This window comes from Eretmochelys imbricata, chromosome 6, assembly GCF_965152235.1.
Source record: "Eretmochelys imbricata isolate rEreImb1 chromosome 6, rEreImb1.hap1, whole genome shotgun sequence".
Classification (NCBI taxonomy): Eukaryota; Metazoa; Chordata; order Testudines; family Cheloniidae; genus Eretmochelys; species Eretmochelys imbricata.
In genome coordinates this window covers 74,156,583-74,168,179 of record NC_135577.1, presented here as the reverse complement: position 1 = coordinate 74,168,179, position 11,597 = coordinate 74,156,583, and the positions used below count along the sequence as shown (strand labels likewise).

General features: G+C 39.5%; 1 long non-coding RNA gene across 1 annotated transcript; it reads right to left on the bottom strand.

Annotated features, from left to right (window-relative positions):
• Positions 1-460: 460 nt before the first annotated feature.
• Positions 461-8,462, bottom strand: LOC144266781 (uncharacterized). Its single transcript, XR_013346498.1, has 3 exons — positions 8,366-8,462; positions 991-1,086; positions 461-584 (listed from the first exon to the last, which is right to left on the bottom strand). It is a non-coding gene; the product is annotated as an uncharacterized LOC144266781 (long non-coding RNA).
• Positions 8,463-11,597: the final 3,135 nt, after the last annotated feature.

Below are 11,597 nucleotides of genomic sequence, written 5' to 3'. Positions count from 1 at the left end.
TGTGCAGTGCATTTTACCCTTGAAGAGCCAGCACCCTCTAGTGATAGATGGGAAAGCTCCTCCAAGCACTTCTCCCAGTCTGTGAAGGGTTTTCAATTGATATTATCTGAATTTTTATGCTTGTAATTTTTTATTAAATGTCATGTTCATGTAAGGTTCTGGATTCCCAACACTGGAGGCTGAAGGCCTCTACAGGGACAGTGTGGGCAGCAGCACTGTAGGTCTCCCCTACAATCTCTCAGCATGACCCTCACCCCAGAGCAGAGACTTGCCTGTAGGGGTGAAAGCATAGGTCTATTTCCTCATCAGCCTCTCTCCTGAGACTGACAACGAGAATGGCAATTAGTTCCAAATGAGATTGTGGACTTAGAACAAGAATGAGTCCATCTGTTTATTAGCTTTCTTTTTGTAAGAGCCTCTAAAATGATGAGACTTCAACAAGATGAAGTTTAACTAATTCATTTAGGAAAAAAACACACTGCAGACACTAGCTACGAATGACAGGCTGCCATCAGATCATTATTATTCTCTCATTGTACTTGCCATCTCTTCATTCATTGGTCATTCCCAATCCAGCGCAACAGCTGTAATATCAAATATAGATGCATGAATTCATTCTAGAGATGTACGTTTAGAGATAGGCTATAAATAAGCAGTTCTATTGGGGGCATATTTCTAAATATTTTAAACTTAAATAATGCTGCTAAACTCTTTTGTTATCTGATGATTTACAGATTTCACAGGAAGCCTACTATCAGCCAAGGCATGACTGCACAACCAAAGCATCTCCATATTTCAGGCCAGTTGTTTGCAGGACAAACTACAGATGTCATCTGGGAATGCTCAGAGAGTTGTTTTTGGGTTTTTTTTTAATTTATTAAAGACAGGCATTCTGTTTCCAGCGGAACCATGTCCTTATATGTAGCAGCATGGGCAGCGACTTCCTGTGACATGCAGCAGAGTTACACAAATGGTGTTCCTGTAACTTACCAAATTTTACAGGCTACTGCCTGTTCTTTGATGGAAGGAATGTCATTGTGCACGTTCTGTGCCATTCCCAATGTTGACCCTGATCAAAATTTCCACCTGAAAAAGAATAAAACTGTAGAACATACTATAGTAAAACAACAACTGGGGGGCAGAGGGAGGGGGAAAATGAGTAAAAGCCAATAGTTATCAGCTCTCTTGGAGACAATTCCTAATCCTTATGCCTTGTTCTGCATTATAGCCATTTACTTTGTAGCTGTAAGAGCTTGAAAATTTTGTGTGCGTTCTGAAATTCACATTCAGATCTCTCCTCTGATCTTTTGATCTTTGGTATGCACTTACACAATGTATATATGCTGTCTCTTGAGTAAGCTATAATGGAGAATATAGGGGAGTTAAAGCTCAGGAGGAATTTAAAAAACTACTTATTGTATTGATTTCAAGAGATACAGGTTTTTTTGCAAGGGAGGGACAATGGAATAGAAATAGAAAAGTACATTCTATATAGCCCATGTAACAAATAAAAAAATCTTCAAAATGTCTCAAGTTTTATACTGTGCTCATCGTCATGGTAACCAAGAATCTTCATAGTATCTCAGAACCTTCTAATGTGATAAGTATTGTGAATAATTTGGATAATAAGTTCCAATGAATTACAGTTCTAGGAAAGAAAGTGATTTCAAAGCAATCAGCATATGCTGAATAGTAATCTATAGTGTCTATTGAATAGTGATAACTGCTTTCTATTCTTACACAGAAAAATATATATCCCTACCGATATTATATTTTAATAAGATGAAGTACTGTAGCTAAATCATTTACCATACTACAGATGGATGGGCTTGATGAGTAATTATTGACCTGTGCAGCTTTTCTGGAATTATTTCTGTTTTATTAATTAACTCAGCAATGCAGTTGCACTGAACCTGTGAGAGACATTCTGGTATTAGCCTTACGTATGAGAAATAAAATGTTACATTCCATTCATGGAAATCAGTCAAAACTAGCCAAGGTGTCACAAAGGAATACATCACCAGGGAAATCTTCACTAGGAAGGTTACCACATCATAAACATCTCAAACTTGTGACTATTTACCTTGTAGTTCCCCCTCCTCTTTCTTCCAGTTTGTTTTTCCTCCTACTAGCTTTCTTTCCAAGCCCCCCTCTCTCTCCAATCTTCTATTCTGCCTCTTTAGGCTATCCCCCCTCCGCTTTTCTCCTTTCCAAATATCATGCCTAATGATTGGATAAGGTACATTTACATCCCCCCCAAAATGGCATGTGCAGCTACTCTGATTTCCACCAGCAAACAATCTGGCCCATTGACTAATCCTCTTGGTTAAACTGCTGCTTTGTATTATTTGTGTTGCCCTAGTACTCTTCTTCTGCAAAACGGGAAACATAAAACAAAATTAATGCCCATAGTACTGTAATTAGGTTTAATTTGGGCTTTTCCATTTGAAGTAGAGGGAACACTAAAACCATGAGGGGAGGGAGAGGGGAATCAAATCTGCAGCATATATGAATTTCTGAATGAATGTCGTCTTGTGTGGGCACTGTTCAATAAATTGCTTCTGCAAGTCTGCTGAAGCTTAATTGAAACTTAAAAAAATTAGACAAGAAACATCTTTCTGATGGTAAATTTACAAAGGAAGGAAGGGGAGGAAATGGTTAACGACACGTACTTTGAATCAAAGCTGGTGATTCAACAAATACATGTGCCAAACTTATGTCCTTATATTGATCAGATGCAAAGAAAAAATAGCAATACTCAATGTATCAAAAGGTTAGATACTATTACTACAATTCTGAATTTTACTCTTGATGCATCTGCTGCTGGTTCAGTTTCGTAAGTGAAAGAATTTCAAGGGTGAAGGGCAAATTTAACTGTCCCCATAACTCTAGGTAGAAACAGAACAGCTGTTGTAGATGGCCAACTAATAATATCACAACCAACATTACTTCATGGGGCTTAGGTACTGAGAAAGGATACCACAAAAACAGCATGTTTTTCTTTGTTTGTTTTCAAAACTTTGCAAAGATAGTGGATGAATGGAAAACAACAGATGCAATATAGTTGGGTGTTACTGAAGCATCTGCAACTATGTCACTTGAAATTTTACTCTCAAAATCTATTTGTACCATCTTGGCTATTAATACTGTAATGTAGGTTGAAAACTGGCTACAGAGCTAACCTAAACAAAGGGGTCATGGATATTCCATGGGTAGAACATGAGGTAAATTGCAAAATAAATTATTCATGGTAAAATTATTTGCTCATCTCTAATTCCAATCTATAAAGCCCTATCGTTCAAGGTTTGCCTCTTGTTGCATATTTGAGACAATGGGCCAGATTCTCACCTATCTATCAGTGAATCATTTCAACAGTAGAAGCCATTTGGACATTTCCACTAATAGCCATTGGATTTGAATTCTAGAGGACTGGGAGCAGGACTTACTCTATGGACTGTCCCTCAGATCTGGAATTTGCTTCTCTTTTTGGTTTGGCAAACTAGGTTAGTTGACCTTCAAGAACAGGACAATCTAGTCAAAAAAATGGCAACTATTTTTCCCATGGGGAATTTTTGAATATCTTCATTAAAAAAAATTCCCTTGAAATTTTTTGTTCTGAAAAATCTAATAAAAAAACAAAACAATCTGAAAACCGAAAGCCAAGGTTTTTTTAAATCAGAAACAAAAGCAAAAGATTATAAAAATACCAAAAATATTTACTGAAGAGTTTTCGGTTTCTGTTTTTTTGACAAAGATGGAAAACTTTTGAAAAATTTTCAGTTTAGTCAAAAAATCATTTTTCTATCTAAAAGTATTTTTAAAAAATTACTATGAGACTGACTTTGAGACTTAGGTATTTAATCAGATTTTTGCCTGAAGGTGGGTGATAGATAAGGGTGATGTGTCTATGTTTCTATGATGAGTATGAGAAAAGTTTATTTTTGATACTTTTATGGTTGTGTTTTAAATGTACATGTGCTCAGAGGCTCCTCGTCAACCCATTTCATGTTAGGCTACCCAGAGAACCAATAGTATTCTACCAGGTTACAGCCCAAAGGAGGCCTTTGACTCAGAGAAGGATGCCACAGGCAAACACAATTACTAGTTGCAGCCAGATATGCTACAGCTTGTTTTTGGAAAAGGACAGATCCTCCTACAATGAATGTCATGGAGAAATAAAGTATGAGAAATCCTTTCAATGGAAAAATGAGAGGGCTTTATATTAGCATCAAGTACATTTCATAATCTGTGGTTACCAATTTTGGAATTTGCACAAAATAAATACAAAGTTAATGATAAGAGGTTAACCAAACACAAGTATGTCTTTTAAAGATAAAAATACAGGTTATGAAAAAGATTTGGTGTAGAAAGTTCATGTGTGTCAATAATGGGTTTTTTTAAAAGTCACTGTAGGCATTCCATTCCACACCTTTCACTTAAAAATGTAGAGAAGTCAAGATATGGGATTAAGTCAATTTTCACGAGAAAGATTTCAGGGTTTCAGCTCCTTACTAGTGTGACTATTGGATTGTAGAAGGTCTCTTCAGCAAAATTGGGGTTTATAGGAGAGTTAAGTCATGTTTATTCTTGTAACCAAGAACATTTGTGTTTTGTCCTTACCGAGTTCTCATCACTTCCCCCTGACCCTTTCCCTGTAACAACAACGTACATTAACACAAGTCTAGCAGGATAAAACCATCATTAAAATGAGATGTCTTGCTATTTTGCTTTTTAAAAAACAAAAAGGACTAAACCGGGAAAAGGAAGGTCACACACCAGACAGGAAAGAGCGTGATATGGAAAATCCAAGCACTTCCCAGAAAGGATGAGAAAGTAGTGCTGTAGGCAGGAATTTTTCTGAAAGCAATCCTGTCCTGTTTATGATGTCTGTCCATCCTATAGGTAGCTGAAGTCTGTATCCGGGAGGAAGTGTGTGAGATGGAAAATTGAAGCTGAAGAACCTGAATAAAAGTTGCCATAGCCTTTGGGAAAAACATGTGAATGTTGTCAGCCTGAGGTCACTGAGAAGATGATAGAAGGGCTGGTAGTTACAAGTTGACAAGTCGAAGGTGAAGACCAAAAACCTTTTATGGAGTATATAATACTGGGGTGGGGGAGGCAAGAGCAGGGAGAAATAATCATAGGACTGATCCAAAAACTCATTAAAGCCAATGGGAGACTTTCCATGAACTTTAATATGTTTTAGATAAGGCCCCATGCCATATATATATCAGAAACTTAATTAGATTGTATTTTTTGTCCCTAGAGCACCCTTCCTCTTCTTCCTTATTATTTAACTTTCACAGCTGCATGATCTATTAGTGATTAATTGTATTAATTCTTGTTTGTGCACATTTCTGTGAGACGATGATTAACGTGCAGCATTCCGGTGTACATTCACTCTTTTTTTTGTTTTGTTTTGTTTTTTTAAACACATTCTCTGTTTCAGCAGAGATAAATTATAAACGTTTTTATAATCATCCAACTTAATCTCCTGATTTCATTGTCTGGGCTTGAGGGTAAAGGAAAGTAGGAATTTCCAAAATAGATAAATATGAAGTATTCATAGCCTCAGACTGTAATGCCAGAGGGGACCATCATAATCATCAAGCTGATCTCCTGCACATTGTGGGCCACAAAATCTTGCACACCCACTCCTGTAATAGATTCCTAACCTCTGGATGAGTTACTGAAATCTTCAAATCATGATTTAAAGACTTCAAGTTACAGAGTATCCACCATTTACACTAGTTTAAACCTGCAAGTGACTTATGACCCATGCTGCAAAGGAAGGTGAAAAGCCTCCAGGGTCTCTACCAATCTGACCTAGGGGAAAATTCCTTCCTGACCCCAAATGTGGCCATCAAGTAGACCGTGAGCATGTGGGCAAGACCCAACAGCCACACACCTGGGAAAGAATTCTCTGTAGTAACTCAGAGCCCTCTTCATCTAGTGTCCCATCACCAGCTATTGGAGATATTTGCTGCTAGCAGTCGCAGATCAACTACATGACATTGTAGGCAGTCTGATCATACCATCCCCTCCATAAACATACCAAGCTCAGTCTTGAAGCCAGTTAGGTTTTTTGCCTCCACTGCTCCCCTTAGAAGGCTGCTCCAGAACTTTATTCTTGTTATGGTTAGAAACCTTCACCTAATTACAAGCCTAAACTTATCGATGGCCAGTTTATATCCATTTATTCTTGTGTCAACATTGGCGCTTAACTTAAATAACTCCTCTCCCTCCCTGGTTTATCCTTCTAATGTATTTATACAGAGCAATCATATCTCCCCTCAGCCTTCTTTTGGTTAGGCTAAACAAGCCAAGCTCTTTGAGTCTCTTCTGATCATTCCCCTGATCATCCTAGTAGTCCTTCTCTGCACCTGCTCCAGTTTGAATTTATCTTTCTTAAACATGGGGGACCAGAATTTAAAGAATTGCACACATTATTCCAGATGAGGTCCAACCAATGCCTTGTATAATGGTACTAACACTTCCCTGTCTCACCTGATGCATCCTAGGATTCCATTCGCCTTTTTCACAGTCTTCACATCACATAGGTGGCTCATAGTCTTATAGACTTTAATGTCAGAAGGGATAATCATGATCATCTGCTCTGACCTCCTGCACATTGCAGGCCACAGAACCTCACCCACTCCTGAAATAGACCCCTAACCTCTGGCAGAGTTACTGAAATCCTCAAACCAAGTCATCCTGTGATCAACAAATACTCTAGGTCTTTCTCTTCATCTGTTGCTTCCAACTGATAAGTCCCCACCTTATAGCAAAAATTCTTGCTGTTAGTCTCTAACTGCGTGACCTCGTACTTTGCACTATTAAATTTCATCCCATTTCTATTTCTCCAGTTTTCAAGGTCATCCAGATCTTCTTGTATGATATTCTGGTCCTCCTCCATAGTGGCTGCCATAAATATAAAGGGAAGGGTAAACACCTTTAAATCCCTCCTGGCCAGAGGAAAACCCTTTCACCTGTAAAGGCTTAAGAAGCTAAGACATGCTGCTGGCACCTGACCAAAATGACCAATGAGGAGACAAGATACTTTCAAAGCTGGGGGGATGGGGAACAAAGGGTTCTCTCTGTCTGTGTGATGCTTTTGCCGGGAACAGAAAAGGAATGGAGTCTTAGAACTTAGTAAGTAATCTAGCTAGATATGCATTAGATTCTGTTTGTTTAAATGGCTGATAAAATAGCTGTGCTGAATGGAATGGATATTCCTGTTTTTGTGTCTTTTTGTAACTTAAGGCTTTGCCTAGAGGGATTCGCTATGTTTTGAATCTGATTACCCTGTAAGGTATTTACCATCCTGATTTTACAGAGGTGATTCTTTTACTTTTTTTCTTCAATTAAAATTCTTCTTTTATGAACCTGATTGCTTTTTCATTGTTCTTAAGATCCAAGGGTTTGGGTCTGTGTTCACCTATGCAAATTGGTGAGGATTTTTATCAAGCCTTCCCCAGGAAAAGGAGTGTAGGGTTTGGGGAGGATTTTGGGGGGAAAGACGTTTCCAAGTGGGCTCTTTCCCTGTTATATATCTGTTAGACGCTTGGTGGTGGCAGCAATAAAGTCCAAGGGCAAAAGGTAAAATAGTTTGTACCTTGGGGAAGTTTTAACCTAAACTGGTAAAAATAAGCTTAGGGGGTTTTCATGCAGGTCCCCACATCTATACCCTAGAGTTCAGAGTGGGGAAGGAAACTTGACAGTGGCTATACCTCCCAAATTTCTGTCATCTGCAAATTTTATTAACAAACTGCACATTTTTGTGCCAAGGTCAATAATAAAAATGTTCAATAAAATAGGTCCCAACACCAATCCCTGAGGAACTCCACTAGTAACCTTCCTCCAGCTTGTCAGTTCACCTTTCAGTGGAACCCATTGTAGTCTCTCGTTTAACAAGTGCCATATCCACTTTTCAATTCTCATACTAATCCCCATATTCTCCAATTTTAACTAATAATTTCCCATGTGGAACTGTATCAAATGCAGTAGATACAATCTACCTCAATTTCAGTAAGGCATTTCCGATCTCTAAAAAAAATCAATTATTTTCTCAAAGGAGATTAGTTTGGTCTGGCACCATGTTGTATTTTATCCCAATTACCATTTACTTCTATGTCCTCAACAATTTTCTCTTTCAAAATTCATTCCACCTCACAGGCTGGTAGAGCCCAGGCTCCATCCCGAGTCTGGAAGTCTATACAACAATGAACCAGCCCCACAGCCCTAATTGGCTGGCACAGGGCAGCCACAGGTGTGTAGTTGCTGTGGGCATAGACATACCCTGTGTGACTTGAAAGCTTGTCTCTCACTCTAATAGCAGTTGTCCCAGTAAAAGATATTACCTTACCTGCTTTATCTCATCATTGTCAGACTGGCATCTATCTTGGGGATCTGAACACCCACAGTTAAATATCCTGCTGAGTGGTTATTCAGGCTGATGCACTGTAATAAAGGAAGCCATATCAATGCTCTTGTCTGTCTAATCACCTGCAAATATTGCACCTTTCTCTTTATGTTAAACAGGAGCAGTTTGCAATCATCTATGCAAAATGACTGATGCAAAACAAGGCTCAGACTAGAAGGAGGATTTGGTGGTGTGGCACACCGGCACCTCCCTCCAGTATGCATGATCCTAATTAGAGTATCTGCACCATCTATTTGGAATGGCATCTTATTTTGACCACTCAAGTGAGGAAAAGTACTTGAAGGGGAAACTTAAAAGAATACCTCTACCTTTTTTCCCCCCTCAATTTGATTCCTGTCCAGAACAATACAATTTTGATAATATGAAAAAAAAGAAACCCAAAATGTACTGACACTTATTTCTTTTCTAAATCTAGGTGGGTTTTTATGGGACAAGAGTATCTTATACACATAACCCAGGTTTCCTGTGGTCGTGTCATACCACTCTGTAGATGAGATCTGAGTGCAACAGGGAGTGGATACTACAGTGGAGCATCCCAACTTTTTATGTCAGAGTGCTCCTGGTAGTAAGTGGAGGGGCTACCTCCCTGGTGTCTATCTTGGGAGAAGCCCAGAGGAGGCAGAAGCTTGCTTTGGGGAGGAAACACAGATCAGCCCCTACAATGTTTCCATTGTGGGGGCATTAGACCCCAGTTCCACCACCCCTGGAGAAGCCTCTCTATCGGATGGCATGAAGAGAGGCTTATGGAGAGGCTTTTGTGCCGAGAGGTCCCCAGTTCCATTCCCAAAGGTGACTCAGCTAAAGGCATCGTTACATAGATATCACTCACATCACTGAAGCACAAATGTAAATTCCCTCTCCTGCGTAAAGCTTAAACCTGGTAGCTACCACCACTGCAAGAAGGACATTGACAGCCAAAAAGCAGCAGAGTCTAGGTCATTTCAAATACTCTACTTTTACACCTCATCCCTATAACGTGGCCCTGTGTTGCAGGTTTTCTCCCAACTAGAGGGAGCCCTGCCTTGTTACTCACAGACCCTAGGAGAAGCTCACGTATGTGTTAGCCAAATATTTTTGAAAATTGGGAGGCTGCCTTAAAGAGAGAAAGGACAAGAGGCTGAGGTCAATTGGAGGAGGAGCTGTAGAGCCTAAATTAAAATGGAAGGCCCTCTCACAACCAAGCTTCCTTCCCATCTTAGACTCAGTCTGGCCTCCTATGTCTGCCTAGTCTTGAGTGAGTGAGTTTTTTTAGCTTGCTCTTTTTACTGGTGCAGTAATTACCTGCAGATGAGCCTAGCCACGTTTCCCACAGGGCTCTGCTCCCTGACAATCCCTGCAATAGGGCAAGCTACCACAGCTGTCTGCTCTACTCTGCTTGTTAACTGTCTCCTTGCCACCAACTGCATGCCGTCTATAGGTCTTGGCACACCCAATACGTAAAAACCATGTACTAGAGGCAGTAGCTCATAAGCAATCCTCAGTATTTATGAAATGCTGCAATTTCAGATGCATCGGACACAGAGAAATCTCCTTAAATTGGACTGGTTTCGCTGTTCTGTCTTGCCAGGTTCGGGGTATTTAAGATAAAATAAATATGGGCAAAACAAATGCAAGCCACTAATGAATGCAAAATGGACCGGAGGATAAAAAGGAGCAAGGACTTTGAAAACCAAGGCCCATGTGTGCCATCTGTTCTGAATTCATTGTGTTATTAAAGCCAGGGGAAAATGCCATTTTCCCCAGTCGGGAGGATTAAAGGGGCACTGGGGTAGAATAAGGGGATGATTCAAAGGGTTGCTTCTTCTAAGAGGGATTTCTAAATGTATTTGCATCCATACCTGTGGGATAGTCTCTTGTTTGTTTTCCCTAAAGGATTTAATGCATTATGGATATTGACATATGGTAAAGTAATCCCATTTTTTAGACACTGCATATTTTTAACATTCAACAGGATAGAGGTTTACCTCCTGGATTGCTTATGTTTAGCTTCAGTCTCTTGCTTTGCTACTATATAGTACAATGGAGATGTGTTTATTTGCCCATTGGGTGACATGCAATTTTGCTACAGCCCATAAATTTAAGCTATACTAAACAATGGAATGAGACTTGAACACATCATGCAAACAACCATGACCTGGTTGAATTTTGTGATGTCTGGCAAGATATGTGCTATCTTGGCAATGCCTCTGAGAATGCTCTGTTAAAGATCTTATTTTGTTGCTATACATTTGCAGAGCACACTTTCTCTTTGCAATAATCTCTCTTGCAATAATTTAAATAAATTGATATTTTGGAATTCTTGGGCCAACTCGTCAGTCAATGCTTTGTCAATTGGCATAGGTCCATTGACTTCAGTGCCAAGTACCTAGTGCAAATTGCTGGGTACCATTAACTCAGGTCAAAGAGCAGTCAGCCAGCACCATCCGTAATGACGAGATCCCAGTTCAGTGTACAGGTGAAAAGAGGTAGCTTTGGGAAACATAAGCACCTTGAAAGACCTATATTTTTCACATGCCTTTTCTTTCTCATCTCTCCCATCCTTTTGCTCTCCCTCTCCTCTTTTTAATCCCTGCATCCTCTGCTTGTTCCTTTTTCACATCCTTCTCTTTCCCACTAGCCACTCAGCAATCAAAATTAATATAGGATCAGAATCTTTAATGACAGGGACATCTCTTGTCTAATCCCCTGCATCAAGTAGAGAAAATTCCCCTTCATTATTCTCCCCTTAATGTTGCCTACCTTTTCTTTGAACTCATGTTGTACCTTAACTATCTCAGCAGACAAGTCCTTTCTCAGTGTGATTTTTGTTGCTGATAGTAAGGATTTCATTGTAGGCTATTCAGATGAAGAATCAAATCCTGTTACAATTGAATGGAAAAGTCCTCAAACACTCTGCCAGTATCATTTTTATAAATGAGAGAATAAATCTTTGTTCAGAATGCAGGTGATATCTTCCCAATGCAACATAATATTGTTTCCTTATCCAGCAGCCCCCAAGCCCATCCCATATCTGTCTGATGCAGTATCACAGATAATTCACTGGCCATCTGCTGCCAGCCTCTATCTATTCACACTAGTGCTCACAATCTTGAAGGGAGGTTATGTGTCCTATTTGAAGGAGCATCTCTAATGTCACCTGGTCCATCTACCAGGC